Source organism: Pongo abelii, chromosome 11 (genome assembly GCF_028885655.2).
Source record: "Pongo abelii isolate AG06213 chromosome 11, NHGRI_mPonAbe1-v2.0_pri, whole genome shotgun sequence".
Taxonomy (NCBI): domain Eukaryota; kingdom Metazoa; phylum Chordata; class Mammalia; order Primates; family Hominidae; genus Pongo; species Pongo abelii.
The window spans coordinates 25,551,032-25,568,949 of NC_071996.2; positions in this window are offsets into that span (position 1 = coordinate 25,551,032).

A 17,918-nucleotide genomic window follows, 5' to 3' on the forward strand; every position below is an offset into this window, starting at 1 on the left:
GCCTGGACATCTCATTTGCATAAGGTGTGAACTTCTGATAGCTCCACCCTGTCCTCTTAATACACATGGGGGCTATTAGCTTGAGTTACTGCATATTGCTTTGTTCCTTATACTCTTATACTTCATATGTGTCAGGGGATGGAATTTTCTATTGCGGGCATGTCTGGGCAAGTCACCTGTGTAACCTTTCTTAACTGTGCAACTGTGGGCATGTCTTAGGCAAGACCCCCTCTGCAAGCTCCCTTAATCTGTGCCTGCAGGTTTTTCTTTTGTTTGAAAGAATTCAACCAAGGACCCACCTTACCTGCCTGCCTGACCTGTTTCTTCCTTTCTCCTCTCTCATATTCACCCCTCCTCACTATCTTTTCCAGCCTCTAGTTACCACTATTCTACTCTCTACTTCTATGGGAAGAGTTGACCATTTTAGCTCTGATTCTAAGACAAAGTTACAGAATAGACCTGGCTTCAACACTGAAGTATTCCTTGGAGACAGCCCATGGAATATTTTTTTTTTTTCTTTCTTTTATTATTATTATTATTATTATTATACTTTAGGTTTTATGGTACATGTGCGCAATGTGCAGGTAAGTTACATATGTATACATGTGCCATGCTGGTGTGCTGCACCCACCAACTCATCATCTAGCATTAGGTATATCTCCCAATGCTATCCCTCCCCCCTCCCCCCACCCCACAACAGTCCCCAGAGTGTGATGTTCCCCTTCCTGTGTCCATGTGTTCTCATTGTTCAATTCCCACCTATGAGTGAGAATATGCGGTGTTTGGTTTTTTGTTCTTGCGATAGTTTACTGAGAATGATGATTTCCAATTTCATCCATGTCCCTACAAAGGATGTGAACTCATCATTTTTTATGGATGCATAGTATTCCATGGTGTATATGTGCCACATTTTCTTAATCCAGTCTATCATTGTTGGACATTTGGGTTGGTTCCAAGTCTTTGCTATTGGGAATAATGCCGCAATAAACATACGTGTGCATGTGTCTTTATAGCAGCATGATTTATAGTCCTTTGGGTATATACCCAGTAATGGGATGGCTGGGTCGAATGGAATTTGTAGTTCTAGATCCCTGAGGAATCGCCACACTGACTTCCACAAGGGTTGAACTAGTTTACAGTCCCACCAACAGTGTAAAAGTGTTCCTATTTCTCCACATCCTCTCCAGCACCTGTTGTTTCCTGACTTTTTAATGATTGCCATTCTAACTGGTGTGAGATGGTATCTCATTGTGGTTTTGATTTGCATTTCTCTGATGGCCAGTGATGGTGAGCATTTTTTCATGTGTTTTTTGGCTGCATAAATGTCTTCTTTTGAGAAGTGTCTGTTCATGTCCTTCGCCCACTTTTTGATGGGGTTGTTTGTTTTTTTCTTGTAAATTTGTTGGAGTTCATTGTAGATTCTGGATATTAGCCCTTTGTCAGATGAGTAGGTTGCGAAAATTTTCTCCCATTTTGTAGGTTGCCTGTTCACTCTGAAGGTAGTTTCTTTTGCTGTGCAGAAGCTCTTGAGTTTAATTAGATCCCATTTGTCAATTTTGGCTTTTGTTGCCATTGCTTTTGGTGTTTTAGACATGAAGTCCTTGCCCATGCCTATGTCCTGAATGGTAATGCCTAGGTTTTCTTCTAGGGTTTTTATGGTTTTAGGTCTAACATTTAAGTCTTTAATCCATCTTGAATTGATTTTTGTATAAGGTGTAAGGAAGGGATCCAGTTTCAGCTTTCTACATATGGCTAGCCAGTTTTCCCAGCACCATTTATTAAATAGGGAATCCTTTCCCCATTTCTTGTTTTTGTCAGGTTTGTCAAAGATCAGATACTTGTAGAAATGTGGCATTAGTTCTGACGGCTCTGTTCTGTTCCATTGATCTATATCTCTGTTTTGGTACCAGTACCATGCTGTTTTGGTTACTGTAGCCTTGTAGTATAGTTTGAAGTCAGGTAATGTGATGCCTCCAGCTTTGTTCTTTTGGCTTAGGATTGACTTGGCGATGCGGGCTCTTTTTTGGTTCCATATGAACTTTAAAGTAGTTTTTTCCAATTCTGTGAAGAAAGTCATTGGTAGCTTGATGGGGATGGCATTGAATCTGTAAATTACCTTGGGAAGGATGGCCATTTTCATGATATTGATTCTTCCTACCCATGAGCATGGAATGTTCTTCCATTTGTTTGTATCCTCTTTTATTTCCTTGAGCAGTGGTTTGTAGTTCTCCTTGAAGAGGTCTTTCACATCCCTTGTAAGTTGGATTCCTAGGTATTTTATTCTCTTTGAAGCAATTGTGAATGGGAGTTCACTCATGATTTGGCTCTCTGTCTGTTATTGATGTATAAGAATGCTTGTGATTTTTGCACATTGATTTTGTATCCTGAGACTTTGCTGAAGTTGCTTATCAGCTTAAGGAGATTTTGGGCTGAGACAATGGGGTTTTCTAGATATACTATCATGTCATCTGCAAACAGGGACAATTTGACTTCCTCTTTTCCTAATTGAATACCCTTGATTTCCTTCTCCTGCCTAATTGCCCTGGCCAGAACTTCCAACACTATGTTGAATAGAAGTGGTGAGAGAGGGCATCCCTGTCTTGTGCCAGTTTTCAAAGGGAATGCTTCCAGTTTTTGCCCATTCAGTATGATATTGGCTGTGGGTTTGTCATAAATAGCTCTTATTATTTTGAGATACGTCCCATCAATTCCTAATTTATTGAGAGTTTTTAGCATGAAGGGTTGTTGAATTTTGTCAAAGGCCTTTTCTGCATCTATTGAGATAATCATGTGGTTTTTGTCTTTGGTTCTGTTTATATGCTGGATTACATTTATTGATTTGCGTATATTGAACCAGCCTTGCATCCCAGGGATGAAGCCCACTTGATCATGGTGGATAAGCTTTTTGATGTGCTGCTGGATTCTGTTTGCCAGTATTTTATTGAGGATTTTTGCATCAATGTTCATCAAGGATATTGGTCTAAAATTCTCTTTTTTTGTTGTGTCTCTGCCAGGCTTTGGTATCAGGATGATGCTGGCCTCATAAAATGAGTTAGGGAGGATTCCCTCATTTTCTATTGATTGGAATAGTTTCAGAAGGAATGGTACCAGCTCCTCCTTGTACCTCTGGTAGAATTCGGCTGTGAATCCATCTGGACCTGGACTTTTTTTGGTTGGTAAGCTATTGATTATTGCCACAATTTCAGCTCCTGTTATTGGTCTATTCAGAGATTCAACTTCTTCCTGGTTTAGTCTTGGGAGGGTGTATGTGTTGAGGAATTTATCCATTTCTTCTAGATTTTCTAGTTTATTTGCATAGAGGTGTTTGTAATATTCTCTGATGGTAGTTTGTATTTCTGTGGGATCGTTGGTGATATCCCCTTTATCATTTTTTATTGCATCTACTTGATTCTTCTCTCTTTTTTTCTTTATTAATCTTGCTAGCGGTCTATCAATTTTGTTGATCCTTTCAAAAAACCAGCTCCTGGATTCATTTATTTTTTGAAGGGTTTTTTGTGTCTCTATTTCCTTCAGTTCTGCTCTGATTTTAGTTATTTCTTGCCTTCTGCTAGCTTTTGAATGTGTTTGCTCTTGCTTTTCTAGTTCTTTTAATTGTGAAGTCAGGGTGTCAATTTTGGATCTTTCCTGCTTTCTCTTGTGGGCATTTAGTGCTATAAATTTCCCTCTACACACTGCTTTGAATGCATCCCAGAGATTCTGGTATGTTGTGTCTTGGTTCTCGTTGGTTTCAAAGAACATCTTTATTTCTGCCTTCATTTCGTTATGTACCCAGTAGTCATTCAGGGGCAGGTTGTTCAGTTTCCACGTAGTTGAGCGGTTTTGAGTGAGATTCTTAATCCTGAGTTCTAGCTTGATTGCACTGTGATCTGAGAGACAGTTTGTTACAATTTCTGTTCTTTTACATTTATTGAGGAGAGCTTTACTTCCAAGTATATGGTCAATTTTGGAATAGGTATGGTGTGGTGCTGAAAAAAATGTATATTCTGTTGATTTGGGGTGGAGAGTTCTGTAGATGTCTATTAGGTCCGCTTGGTGCAGAGCTGAGTTCAATTCCTGGGTATCCTTGTTGACTTTCTGTCTGGTTGATCTGTCTAATGTTGATAGTGGGGTGTTAAAGTCTCCCATTATTAATGTGTGGGAGTCTAAGTCTCTTTGTAGGTCACTCAGGACTTGCTTTATGAATCTGGGTGCTCCTGTATTGGGTGCATATATATTTAGGATAGTTAGCTCTTCTTGTTGAATTAATCCCTTTACCATTATGTAATGGCCTTCTTTGTCTCTTTTGATCTTTGTTGGTTTAAAGTCTGTTTTATCAGAGACTAGGATTGCAACCCCTGCCTTTTTTTGTTTTCCATTTGCTTGGTAGATCTTCCTCCATCCTTTTATTTTGAGCCTATGTGTGTCTCTGCACGTGAGATGGGTTTCCTGAATACAGCACACTGATGGGTCTTGAGTCTTTATCCAATTTGCCAGTCTGTGTCTTTTAATTGGAGCATTTAGTCCATTTACATTTAAAGTTAATATTGTTATGTGTGAATCTGATCCTGTCATTATGATGTGAGCTGGATATTTTGCTCGTTAGTTGATGCAGTCTCTTCCTAGTCTCGATGTTCTTTACATTTCGGTATGATTTTGCAGTGGCTGGTACCGGTTGTGCCTTTCCATGTTTAGCGCTTCCTTCAGGAGCTCTTTTAGGGCAGGCCTGGTGGTGACAAAATCTCTCAGCATTTGCTTGTCTGTAAAGTATTTTATTTCTCCTTCACTTATGAAGCTTAGTTTGGCAGGATATGAAATTCTGGGTTGAAAATTCTTTCTTTAAGAATGTTGAATATTGGCCCCCACTCTCTTCTGGCTTGTAGGGTTTCTGCCGAGAGATCCGCTGTTAGTCTGATGGGCTTCCCTTTGATGGTAACCCGACCTTTCTCTCTGGCTGCCCTTAACATTTTTTCCTTCATTTCAACTTTGGTGAATCTGACAATTATGTGTCTTGGAGTTGCTCTTCTCGAGGAGTATCTTTGTGGCGTTCTCTGTATTTCCTGAATCTGAATGTTGGCCTGCCTTGCTAGATTGGGGAAGTTCTCCTGGATAATATCCTGCAGAGTGTTTTCCAACTTGTTTCCATTCTCCCCGTCACTTTCAGGTACACCAATCAGACGTAGATTTGGTCTTTTCACATAGTCCCACATTTCTTGGAGGCTTTGCTCGTTTCTTTTTATTCTTTTTTCTCTAAACTTCCCTTCTCGCTTCATTTCATTCATTTCATCTTCCAGGGCTGATACCCTTTCTTCCATTTGATCGCATCGGCTCCTGAGGCTTCTGCATTCTTCACGTAGTTCTCGAGCCTTGGTTTTCAGCTCCATCAGCTCCTTTAAGCACTTCTCTGTATTGGTTATTCTAGTTATACATTCTTCTAAATTTTTTTCAAAGTTTTCAACTTCTTTGCCTTTGGTTTGAATATCCTCCCGTAGCTCGGAGTAATTTGATCGTCTGAAGCCTTCTTCTCTCAGCTCGTCAAAGTCATTCTCTGTCCAGCTTTGTTCCGTTGCTGGTGAGGAACTGCGTTCCTTTGGAGGAGGAGAGGTACTCTGGTTTTTAGAGTTTCCAGTTTTTCTGCTCTGGTTTTTCCCCATCTTTGTGGTTTTATCTACTTTTGGTCTTTGATGATGGTGATGTACAGATGGGTTTTTGGTGTGGATGTCCTTTCTGTTAGTTTTCCTTCTAACAGACAGAACCCTCAGCTGCAGGTCTGTTGGAGTACCTGGCCGGCCGTGTGAGGTGTCAGTCTGCCCCTGCTGGGGGGTGCCTCCCAGTTAGGCTGCTCGGGGGTCAGGGGTCAGGGACCCACTTGAGGAGGCAGTCAGCCCGTTCTCAGATCTCCAGCTGCGTGCTGGGAGAACCACTGCTCTCCTCACAGCTGTCAGACAGGGACATTTAAGTCTGCAGAGGTTACTGCTGTCTTTTTGTTTGTCTGTGTCCTGCCCCCAGAGGTGGAGCCTACAGAGGCAGGCAGGCCTCCTTGAGCTGTGGTGGGCTCCACCCAGTTCAAGCTTCCAGGCTGCTTTGTTTACCTAAGCGAGCCCGGGCAATGGCGGGCGCCCCTCCCCCAGCCTCGCTGCTGACTTGCTGTTTGATCTCAGACTGCTGTGCTAGCAATCAGCGAGACTCCGTGGGCGTAGGACCCTCTGAGCCAGGTGTGGGCTATACTCTCCTGGGGCACCGTTTCCTAAGCCCGTCGGAAAAGCACAGTATTGGGGTGGGAGTGGCCCGATGTTCCAGATGCCGTCTGTCACCCCTGGAAGGGGAACTCCCTTACCCCTTGCGCTTCCCGAGTGAGGCAATGCCTCGCCCCTGCTTCGGCTGGCGCACGGTGTGCTCACCGACTGACCTGCGCCCACTGTCTGGCACTCCCTAGTGAGATGAACACGGTACCTCAGATGGAAATGCAGAAATCACCCGTCTTCTGCGTCGCTCGCGCTGGGAGCTGTAGACCGGAGCTGTTCCTATTCGGCCATCTTGGCTCCTCCCCCCCCCCGGCCCATGGAATATTGCACTTAACATTAAGAGTCAAATATGCTTCAGTCAAATGGGGAGTTATGATTCCTACCTTTGAGATTCATTATGGATTTATAGGTAATGTACGTGGCGTAGTACCTACCTACTGCAGTTGCATGTATTTGGTAGTTACTACTAGTTGACCTGGAGGGGGAGTGCACTCCAAGGTTGTACCAATCCCTTGCTCCTTTGTCTTCCAAATAAAATGAGCATGATCAACCTGGTCATTCTCATGCACAGGCAGGTAAAGCAGAAAAAACATCACGTGCTGTAGAAATGTATGCCAAATGCTACACGCAGGAATGCCCTCTTGCGTCCTAAATTTATCCTCCTGATTAGTGAAGTCTCAGTTAAAGAAAAGACTAAGACTTTCATTTTATAGAGACAAGGCTTAGAATATGCCCTCCCTAAGGAAACAATAAGTCAAAGGAGAGTTTGAAACTGGGAGATAGAAGAAAAAAGATGGTTATTAGGCAGAGAAAGCCTCAAGCCACCAGTTTACTGACCTTGATAGTTAGTGGGTCATGTGGAAATCATGCAAAATGCTTCCGCAAAGAGCAATCAATAGAAAGGGAAACTGATTTTTTAAAGACCATTAAAGCTCTCCTAAAATGGTGTTTATTCTAAGCCAATAATTTGAAAAAACTAGAATTTTTAAACAAATTAGAGTAAAATAGATTCAAAGTTATTAGATTTCAGTGCCTAGAATATATTTTATGTGGATCTATATCTATAAATACAAATCCATATGTATGTGTGTATACATATATGTATACACACACAATCACACACATCCCCACACAAACACACACAAACAAACATATAGCTGTATCATGATCTAAAGGGCTTATCTTAACCAAGAGAATTTTTTGAATAATTTGAAATTAGTTTTGGTTGCTGTTGTTTGTTTTGCTTTAAAATACATGAAACTTCAGGAACTGGAGCTACTTTGAAATATGATCTTAAAATGCTGTATAAGTTTGTAAAGAGATGATTAACTCTTTCAAAAAAGTTTAAATCCCTCTATTGAGAACACTGGTCCCTTCAACGAGAAATACTGGCTCCTTCTGAAGGCAGGTACCTTCTTTCCACATCGCTAATTACAGGCAGCTAAGTTCACCCATAAGAAAGTGGCATTGATTGGCTGTGGAGTAACTGACTGCTTGACTGAAACCACAGAGATGCATCAACCTGCAACTGCAATGATTTACCTGAAGGAACCCTGGGCTACAGGAAACACACTTGGAAATACTTTTATCTTCTTTCTTAACATTTCTTCTGAGGTGGCTTTTTCATGCAGTTAATCAGCTTAATCTTCGTTGCACCTCACTTGATGGGCTCTTCTCAAGGCTTTGAATTTAATGTTGAGTTTATCATTTTGGTATTATTTTTGTTAAAAGGAGCTCCTAAATTTGAACAAGCTTCAGATCTCACAAAAACTGGGTCTACCCCTGCACTAATCATAGACTAATCAGTATTTAGTTTAATAGTTTCAAGTATTAAATTTAAAAGACCTTCTCTTACATTCATTTGAAAGTCCATCTATTTACAGTACTCGGCATTATATGAGTGTACACAGAGGATGAGAGTTTTGGAAATAGATCAATTTGTTGATCTTGAGCAAGTCATTGATTTCTCTGAGAATCTATCTTCTCAACAGCAAAACTGAAATATCATGGGATAATTTGGAGGATTAAATGTAACTTCCCACAAAGATGAAAGTGACTAAATGTTAAAAATTTCCATCCAACTTCCAGTTGAAAATAGGTTCTTTGTAGAACTGAATTGACTTACTCCTTCTCAACCTGCTTCTGGTGAAGTTCCCAAGAGAAAACTGAGGGGCAGCAGTGGGGGAGGGGTGCAGAAAAACATGAGAGCAAAAGAATATAAATCACACTGACTCCCACCCCCTCACTTCCAGGTCATGAGATTCCTAATCAAGCATTCTATTTCTCTGTTAATATGAAGGCATCAGTAAATTTTGATAACTCTGATTCACAGGTATGTAGGGCACTATTGTGCTTAAAATTAAAAATATATTCCACTGGCTTTGTCCACTCCACCAACACATCTGACATTTCAATCAGTCCAGAAGACAAAGCAGATGATGTACCATGCCATTATACAAAATGAATCCTTGGACCATAAAGCTCAAACCACTGGAGTGACTGAAGTTAACTTTTGTCACATGTTTGTTTTGCCATCAGGCTGATAATAACCTTAAAAGCCATCTTTATGTTACCAAAATTTAAAAAGGTGTCTTCAGAAACATTGGAGTATCTCTTCATGCAAAGTTGGATTCAGAATGCTAAGATAATGGAAAATGAAAAGAAAATGATTATTGTGGTAGATTCTGTGAGTCAGGCTTTGTTCTCTCCCGTAACTCCAAACTCATTTCAAAAAGCATGAAATGCTATCAGTTAAGGGAGGCAAGTTAAAGATGGCCATATTATAGCTGATGAAGGGCTGCTAAATGTTTAGATAGTAGTCATCAATTTGCCATCATTGGCAGACATCTTCCCTGAGAGTCCTTTCATAAGTTCTCCAGCTCAATGCACCCAGAAGAAATCTACTCCTAGACAGCATTACAGATTGCCAGCTGTGAAGAGCCTGCCCCACCCCTTGTCACAGCTCAGAGAGTTTGCATGACAAAAGAATAATCGAATTGGTAATGCAACAGTACATGACATAGATCACCATTTTGCAACAGGAATGTTCAAGTCATGAATAATGAAGTGATTTCCTCCTGAGTAATTTATGGAACAGATACATTAGCAAAGCAAGGTCCTGTAAGTGTGAAAATGCACCCACCTCTGACCCAGGGGAGCTCAGTGAAGTCTCTCAGCTCATTTAAATCCCTTTCATTGTGACTTCCACTTAGAGCAGGTAGCAGGGCAGCAGGTATGAGGAAGGGGGGATATTTTTGTTTCATTACATTTTATTTTTTTTAATGCCATGTGGGATCTTGCCACAAGAGTAAGAGAGAGGTTTTCTAAAGCAGCTTAATATTGAACATCGAGCAGCTGCCAAGGAATCATAACTTCTGATCATTTCTGGCCTCTATTGAATTTGAGTCATTACTTCTGGTCACATTACTGAATGCAAACCATTCAACAGTTAGTGCTTCCAACAGGTTAGCTTTCGGGAAGCTGATATGTGGGGAAAAAAGACTCCATGTTTAAACATTGAAAAAATTATCTTTTCTCATTTACAAAATCTCTAAATTATTTATAACAAAGATTTGATGTGAAGAATAAAAGAGTTTGTACTTGTTACCAAAAAGGTCCTGAGGAATTGCCATTTACTCTTAGATCAATAGAGAAACCATCTTAGCAGAGCATTACAACACTATGGAAGAAAAGGGAAGAGAATGAGGGAAATAGCATTGATTTAGGAAGATTTGATTCAATTATTGGAATCAACAGAGAAGGATACTTCAAAGTATGGAACTTTGGCATGATAAGCACTTTAAATTAAAAGAAATTGGGAGGCCTTAAAAGCTGACTCAGAACCAAAAATTTTCTAACCTTCTCTTGTTTCTCACCCACCGCCCAACCCCCAAGCACACGGAAGGACTGTCTCTGGAATTTCCTAATCTGATTAAGGAAACTTTTGTCCCCAAAGAAATGCAATTGCCTTTGCCCCACTGCCTAGGAATCTCATCAAATAACAAGGAAAGATTTATCACCAGAGAAGAGAAGAGGCTAAAAATCGTCACCATACCCAGACAGATTTTTTGTCTGTTTTTCTGAGGGCGCTGAGAGATTACCTGAAATACTTCATTTGCATAATAAGACAAGCTTTGTTCACAGTGAAATACTTACCTTCCCACGAGATCCCCCAGAGCTCAGAGAAACTTTGTTCCAAGCCATCGTTCTTTGAGCTCATTCATTTGCCCCCCATATTATTTAAACCCCTCTAAATATTGCCTACAGACCTCACATTTAAGCCTCAACCATCTAGCCCCTCTTTGAGTCTCCTTTCTGTGGGACTCCCAAGTGTACACTCACACTAATAAATTTGTTGTGACGTTTTCCCCTATTAATCTGTCTATTGTTAGTCATTTCAGTGAAACTTCAATGGGCAGAGAGGAAGCATTTCCTCTACACTTACATAAGCAAGAAGGTCTAAGAGAAAGCCCACTGGATTCTCTTGCCAATTAGACTGTATTGTTATCAATAATTAGAGAAAACAAAAGTGGATTAAATACAAGAATCATGATCATTACCACAATAATAGTAACAATAGCTACTATTTATTCAGTTTTTACTGTTTATCAGATACTATGCCTAGCATTTTCTATACATTTTCTCATTTCATTTTACTAGTAGCTCCATAGCATTGGTAATATGTGTGTTCTTATTTTGTAGATAAGAAACCAGAATATCAGAAATGTTAAGCAACTTGATGAAAATCAACAAATGACTGAACTAGAAAGCAAGCCTAGCTTTATTGTTTCCCAAAGGATCAAATTATTATTTTTACCCAGCCACATGAAAATTAAATTAAACCAAGGAGAACATAAATTATTCTTATAAAAAGCCTGAATTCAGCCCTTTTTTGCACCAAGCACTATGTGAGGCACTAGCAATATAAAAATGAAGAAAAAGTCTCTGCCTTCAGGTTGCCCACAGTCTAGTAGGGAAGCAAAGTCATAAACAAATATTTGTATATGTTTTAATTTTGGTACATAATGGATAGTATCTCAATCTAGGTGCTTTATGTACAAGGCAAATAAATGAACTCTGGGCAACTAAAGCAGGAAATGATCTGAACAGAAAAATAGAGAATAGTTGTGTTTGTCAGAGTAATCATCACTAGAATACTGCAAGGACACCATACTTAAGTCACAGTGGATGAACTCAGCAGAGGCTTGATTATTGTTGATGTCATAATCTGATACAGTAGGGTATCTACCAAACAGTAACCCAAGGAATTAGGCTGCTTCCACGTTGCAGTTCAGCCTCCAAGTGGTTTTGAAGGAAGAGAATGACAGAAGAAGCACATTGGTTTTTATCTACTTGTGTCCAGAAGCTAACATGTCATACATTCTCACAGTCTATTGGCCAGAACCGTCACATGCCCCAAATTAACTTCAAAGAAGAATGAGATGACTGGTGGGCAGGAGCACTCTGGTTTACAGAACTAACAGTAAGATGACAGCAGCGGATATGAGGCAAGAATGCAACCAGGACACCCTAGGGAACTTGGCCATCTCATCAGGACCCCTCCTGCTGGAGTGAACGAACACCATTTTTCTTTCTTTACGTCTCTTCACTTGAGAGATGTCACATGTTGCCCAGATGAAGACAGAGCATCTTGATTTATAGCCCACCAATACCGCATGCAAAGAGAAAGAGAAGCTAATCCCCAAAAGAGAAATAATGAGAAACAGGCATTAAAAGGTGAATGAGAATTTTTAGGTAAAAAGAGGGAGGGGGAAAAACATTAAGGAAAACCCACAGAAAACAATAATGGCATGCTGACCCAGGAAGCTTCTCGCCGTTTTTGATGACTGGTACTGAGTCCACGAGACAAAAGAGATGATACTGGAGATGCTGAGCAGTGGCAGTCGTACAGAGTGTTGTTCGATCATTTAATTCTATCAGCTGTAAGCAAATGGTGCAAACTGGGGTGCAACCCACCCCAGGTCAGTGGACTGCCCTCTGCACCCTGAAAGTCATTCTGTTGTTCCCAAAATCTGAACATTGAGAAGAAATCACAAGTAAAGTAACACCTCTGCCTCTTCTTCGCAAACAGACATGCCCACACATTCACATACATGTGCCACCACATACACACATACATGTGTCTATACATGCATGCACACACATAAACTCACATATGCCTACACACATCCACATACTCACACACTCATGTGTCCCCACATACAAAAAGGCTTTCATGAAAAGGTGAAAGCAAAAGAGACATAAAAATCTCCAAGCTATCCCTGGTTTCAAAATTTGACATTGTCAGTTGTGGAGAGTCCTTGCAAAGATTTAAGTGGAGATGCACATGATCAAGTAAACTCAAAATAAATTTACTCTGGATTTAATGACACACTAGAGATGAAGGAAAGTCCTAGACTAGAAACTACATTGGTTCTTCTATCACTGCCTAGTGATGTGACCTCTGATGACTTGCTGGAATTTTCCTAGACTCAGTTTCTTCATTATTATCACTATGGGACAATATTGTTTTCTTACTGGGGGTTCCAAATAAGAGCACATGAAAGTGATTTAAAATTAATGTGCATTCTATAGAAGTTCACATTTCAAGTGGAAGCCCTCATCCATTTGTTCTGAAACCTAAAATACTTTTGGGCATAGACTCTAATAGACATAGTTCTGAAAGACAAAACATGGGAGGGAAGGGAGAATCCAGGGTTTGAGAAGACATGAAGTTCTTGCCTCTCCTTCTGGCTGCACTGGGTTACTACCTAACACTGCTGATCACATAAGGTGCCAGTAATTGGCATTATGTACTCAGACTGATCAGTAATAATCCACTGAAACTAGAGAAAATCCATTTGTAAGCATTTAATTTTTGAAATGAAATTTCAAAGTGCAATTTTGGTCCTCACTAATGGCAAAGGCATAGTTAATTCAAGCTAGTTTCAACCAGATATAGAGAAATATAAAAATAGATCAGTCTGTTTAGTCCTAGAAAAATAATACAAAGTGTCAATTAAATAATTATCACTAGGTAAAAGACCTATCTCTGTTCTTAGGGAAGAACAAAAATAAATAAAAACAAAGATTTGCTTTACCTACAAAAAATTCAAGTTATACATAAGGAGGAAGCTTAAACAATAGCTAATTCAGACAAATCATTAAGCAGAAAGAAGGCATAAAGTGAAAAATACTGTGAACTAGGAGAAAGAAAGTTGTATTCTTGTCTCACTGGTAAAAAATGTGCCTTGGGATGTCATTTAATTATTTTGGTCTCAAAGCCCTAAGTAATAAAGCATAAGTAATATACAAAAAAAAGTCTCTCTTCTCAAAAACTATCCTTCATCCAGCACCTCTAGTTTTTATTAGTTGCACATTATCCTCCTGGTCAGCCAGAATCAGGCTCCAGAGCCATCCTTAATTCCTGTCTCCTTACTCTGGCCACCTATGGATGATCTATCTCTTGATTATTCTACATTCCTGATACTCACCTCCACTCAAAGTCCTCACAACTCCTTGCCTGGGCTGTAGTCAAGGTCCTAGGTGGTCTCTCAGCCTTGTGTGGCTCCACAGTTCAGGCCACTGGCTCACTGCTAGCTGGCAGGTTAATCTTGTACTGAGCTGTGGCTGCATTCGCTAACTTAAGAGAAGCTTTCCCTGACTCCATTAAGTGAAATGCTATTGTTTTTTATGATAACTTTAGGGCTATTTGAAAGTTTACTCCAAAATATCTTTCTGAAAGTATACCTCAATTCAACTTTTTTTCTTGAAATTCCCTATGATCCAACCAAATTATCTATAGACTTATTCTAAATACTCCTTTTAGATGTCCACTTCTAGAAAGATGGAGCAACAGGGATTAGAGTCACTCTCCTGCCAGAACAACTAAGACACTGGATGCAATGGTTTTAGAGGCAATGGACAGTAGGCAACAAAAAGCCATCATCTCTGAAAAACAAATAAGGTAGGCCAGCATATGTACCAATTTTCCCCTTGGAGACAATTTCTAGATCACGAAAACAAGACAGGGAACCCAGGTGATGCTTGAAAGTGTCCCTGAATTGAGGAGATGAAAGTGGGCAGCTACAGAGGACCAGGCAGCTAGAATTTACTTGGCCAAATTCCAGAAAGGAGAGAGTTGCCCCCAGAGAGTGTTCCAGAAGTATGCAAATGGTCTCACTCAAATCTTGAGCTGTCTACTGATCACGACATGTGTGTAGAAAAACTACTGAGGCCAAGGAAATAGCCATGCCCCCCAAATTAGAGGAAATGATACCTGGAACTCACACAGGCATAGAAATAATTCCCCTTCTCACCACCCAGAGTAGAAAGCCTTATAACTCAAAGAGCAGTGGGTAAAGTACTCAGATTCTGCTTCATTCGTGGGTAAAATTCGTGCTAAACTAAACATTATTCTGATTTTGCCCAACAAAACGTACAAGAAAAATGAGAAAGGGTAAAACTGTTTCCAAGTAACATAACTGCATGCCAGAACAGAACTGAAGAATGCTGTATTTATAGATACACAAAATATTCAGCACCATACAAAGTAAATTTTACAGTAACAAGCATTCAATTAAAAAATCATGGCTGGGTGTCGTGGCTCATGCCTGTAATCCCAGCACTTTGGGAGGTCGAGGCAGGCGGATCATGAGGTTAAGAGATCGAGACCATCCTGGCCAGTATGGTGAAACCCCATCTCAACTAAAAATACAAAAATTAGCTGGGCATGGTGGCGCGCACCTGTAGTCCCAGCTACTCGGGAAGCTGAGGAAGGAGAATCACTTGAACCCGGGATGCAGAGGTTGCAGTGAGCCAAGATCGTGCCCCTGCATTCCAGCCTGGGTGACAGAGTGAGACTCTGTCTCAAAAAAAAAAAAAAAAAAATCACTAGACATGCACAGAATCAAGAACCAATGATCCAAAATTATGAGAAAAATAAATCAATCCAAACGAATCTAGAAATTACATAGATGACAGAATTAATAGACAGACAATAAAAATCATTATAACTATAATGCATATAATCAAGAAGCTAGAGAAAAGCTTAAATATGTTAAGAAAACACAGAAAGATTAAAAAGTAGATGAAAGTTTAACTTCTAGAGGTGCAAACTACAACATCTGTGGTTAAAAATACACTTAATAAGATCACCAGCAGATGAGACTTGCAAAAGGCAAGATTAGTAAACTTGAAGACATGGCAATAGAAACTGTCCAAAATGAAACACAAAGAAAAAAAGAGCAGGAGAACAAAACTGGATAGAGCATCAATGAACTGTGAGGTAATTTCAAGCAGCCTAATATAATTGGAGTACTCAGAAGAGAAGAGAGGGAAAGGGCAGAAAACAGTACTTGGAGAAACAATGACTGAAACGTCTCCAAATTTAATGAAAACTTTAAGCTCATAGATCTTAGGCTCTCAATGAATTCTAAGCAAAAACCAAACAAAACTACACTAAGGTATCTTATAAGCAATTTGCTGAAAACTGATAGTAGAGAGAAAAACCTTAAAAGCAGCCAGAAAAAAGTTATACATTATATATAAAGAACAAATATAAGAATGATTCTAAATGGCCCTTTCCTATTCCCCTTTAGATCCTAAAAGATGAAGAATAGAAACTACCATCTCTTTGTGGAGTTTGAATGAAGTCCAGACTGGTTTTCAAATCGAGGTTTGTGACTAAAGGGATACAACCTATTCCAAGAATGGGATCTTACTTTGTAATGTCCTTCCTGCCAATCTGGGCATTTCTTTTTACTAGTGGTCTGTTTTCTCATGGTGACATTTGAATCAGTAGATGTTTTATGAGTGTCTGCTCTGTGCAAAAGATTCACTTATCTAGAGCCTATTGCAATTTGCAGCCTAACCTGAAGCAAAATCAAGACAAGAGGACAACAGCCTGGGTGCTGGGTCTCAGCTTGACACTTGGTTCTGCCAGTCACTTAGAACACACTTTCTGCCTACATGGTCAATGAAAAAAGTGGAGCTGGGTGGTATTTAAGGTGCCCCTGGCTATTATATAAATATTTTAAATATACTGACACTCTTAGTTGCTTTCCTGTTTGCTTTCCATGTATCAGAAGTTTATGAGTATAAGCTCAATGTACATAAAAGAACAGTGGCAATAACTTTTAAAACTTTGACCAAAAATTACTGAGCACTACATATATCAAATAGGATTCTGAACACTGGAATTAGGTCTTTCTCCTTAAGGAGCTCAGAGTTTGGAGAAAGTGATTTGTCAATGTAAAGAAAGAAAGAAAGAAAGCTGCTAGAACTTTGGGGAAATTTGGAAAGACTGAAATGAAAGGTAATTTTGGATTTAATCAAAAGAGACATGTGCTCATATTTGCAAAAAAATAGGTTTACACTTAAATAGCATATCTTTGCTGCAGTGACCCTGAAGCAAAATAAAAGATTATCCAAACATGAGCCTCTGACTTAAAGTAGCAGATTTAAGAGACAGTAAAACCAAAAGTTCAAAATATGATGTTTGTCAATCCAGATGATGTGATCATCTAGAAACACAGTAAATTACATAAGTCTATGAGAATTTTACATCCTTCAACACTGCTGCTAAGTAACATTACAAATCTCAAATTTGGCTGGAGTTCAACCTTCAAAGAAAAAAAAAATGTGTCCAAGCTAGTGATGAGCATGCCCTGAAATGTTACCACAGGATGATCTCTGGGGATCCACAGGCTAAGAAATGGGGTCCCATGATTCATCTGCTTGTACCTGCTATTGACATTCCAGTGCCTAATTCTTCTGTCAGGTACAGCAGGCCACAGCAATCATTAATTGAACATCTGTTATGCACAAGGTACTGGGGAGACAAAGGTGTCTCCTTTCAAAAAGCTCAGAGTCTAGCAAAGGTGGCATACAAGCATTGCAATGTTCTTTGCCTAAGACAGCACTCAATAAGCAAATACATTAATATTTCTTTGGGGAGTTGATTAACAACCTCACATTTGTTCAGATCATATTTGCTCCCAAATGAGTTCAGGTTAGCTCTGGTCTCACCATCAAATCAGTTAGAAAATTCTGGACATTTTAGAATACAGGATAAAATATGTAGACCTGAATAAGAAAGTAGAGTAGAAGGAACTGATTAACTTCACTTAGGAATATTAAAGATTTTGCCTTCTGGAAACTTCTCTTTCATTTATACCTTTATCTGTTCATTTGCTTTGCAAATTCAGGACTCCTAATTCTTGACTTCTGTTCTTCTTGTACCTTTCTCAGAATATAGATTGGTTTGGAATACACTGGACGCTTAATACTCTCTTTTTTGAGACAAGGTTTCACTCTCTTTGCCCAGGCTGGAGTGCAGTGGTGCGATCTCGGTTCACTGCAGCCTCCACCTCCAAGGCTCAAGCAATCCCCCTGTCTCAGCCCCTCAAGTAGCTGGTACTACAGGCATGTGCCACCACGCCCGGCTAACTTTTCAATTCCTTCTTGGTAGAAATGGGGTTTCACCATGTTGCCCAGTCTGGTCTCAAACTCCTGAGCTCAAGCAATCCACATGCCTAAGCCCCCCCACAGTGCTGGGATTATAGGCATGAACCCCCGTGCCCAGCCTTAATACCCTCTTAATTAAAACAAACTAACTGTATATATATATATATGTATAACAGCTCACAGTTCCATGAATAAATGCTTGTGACAAAT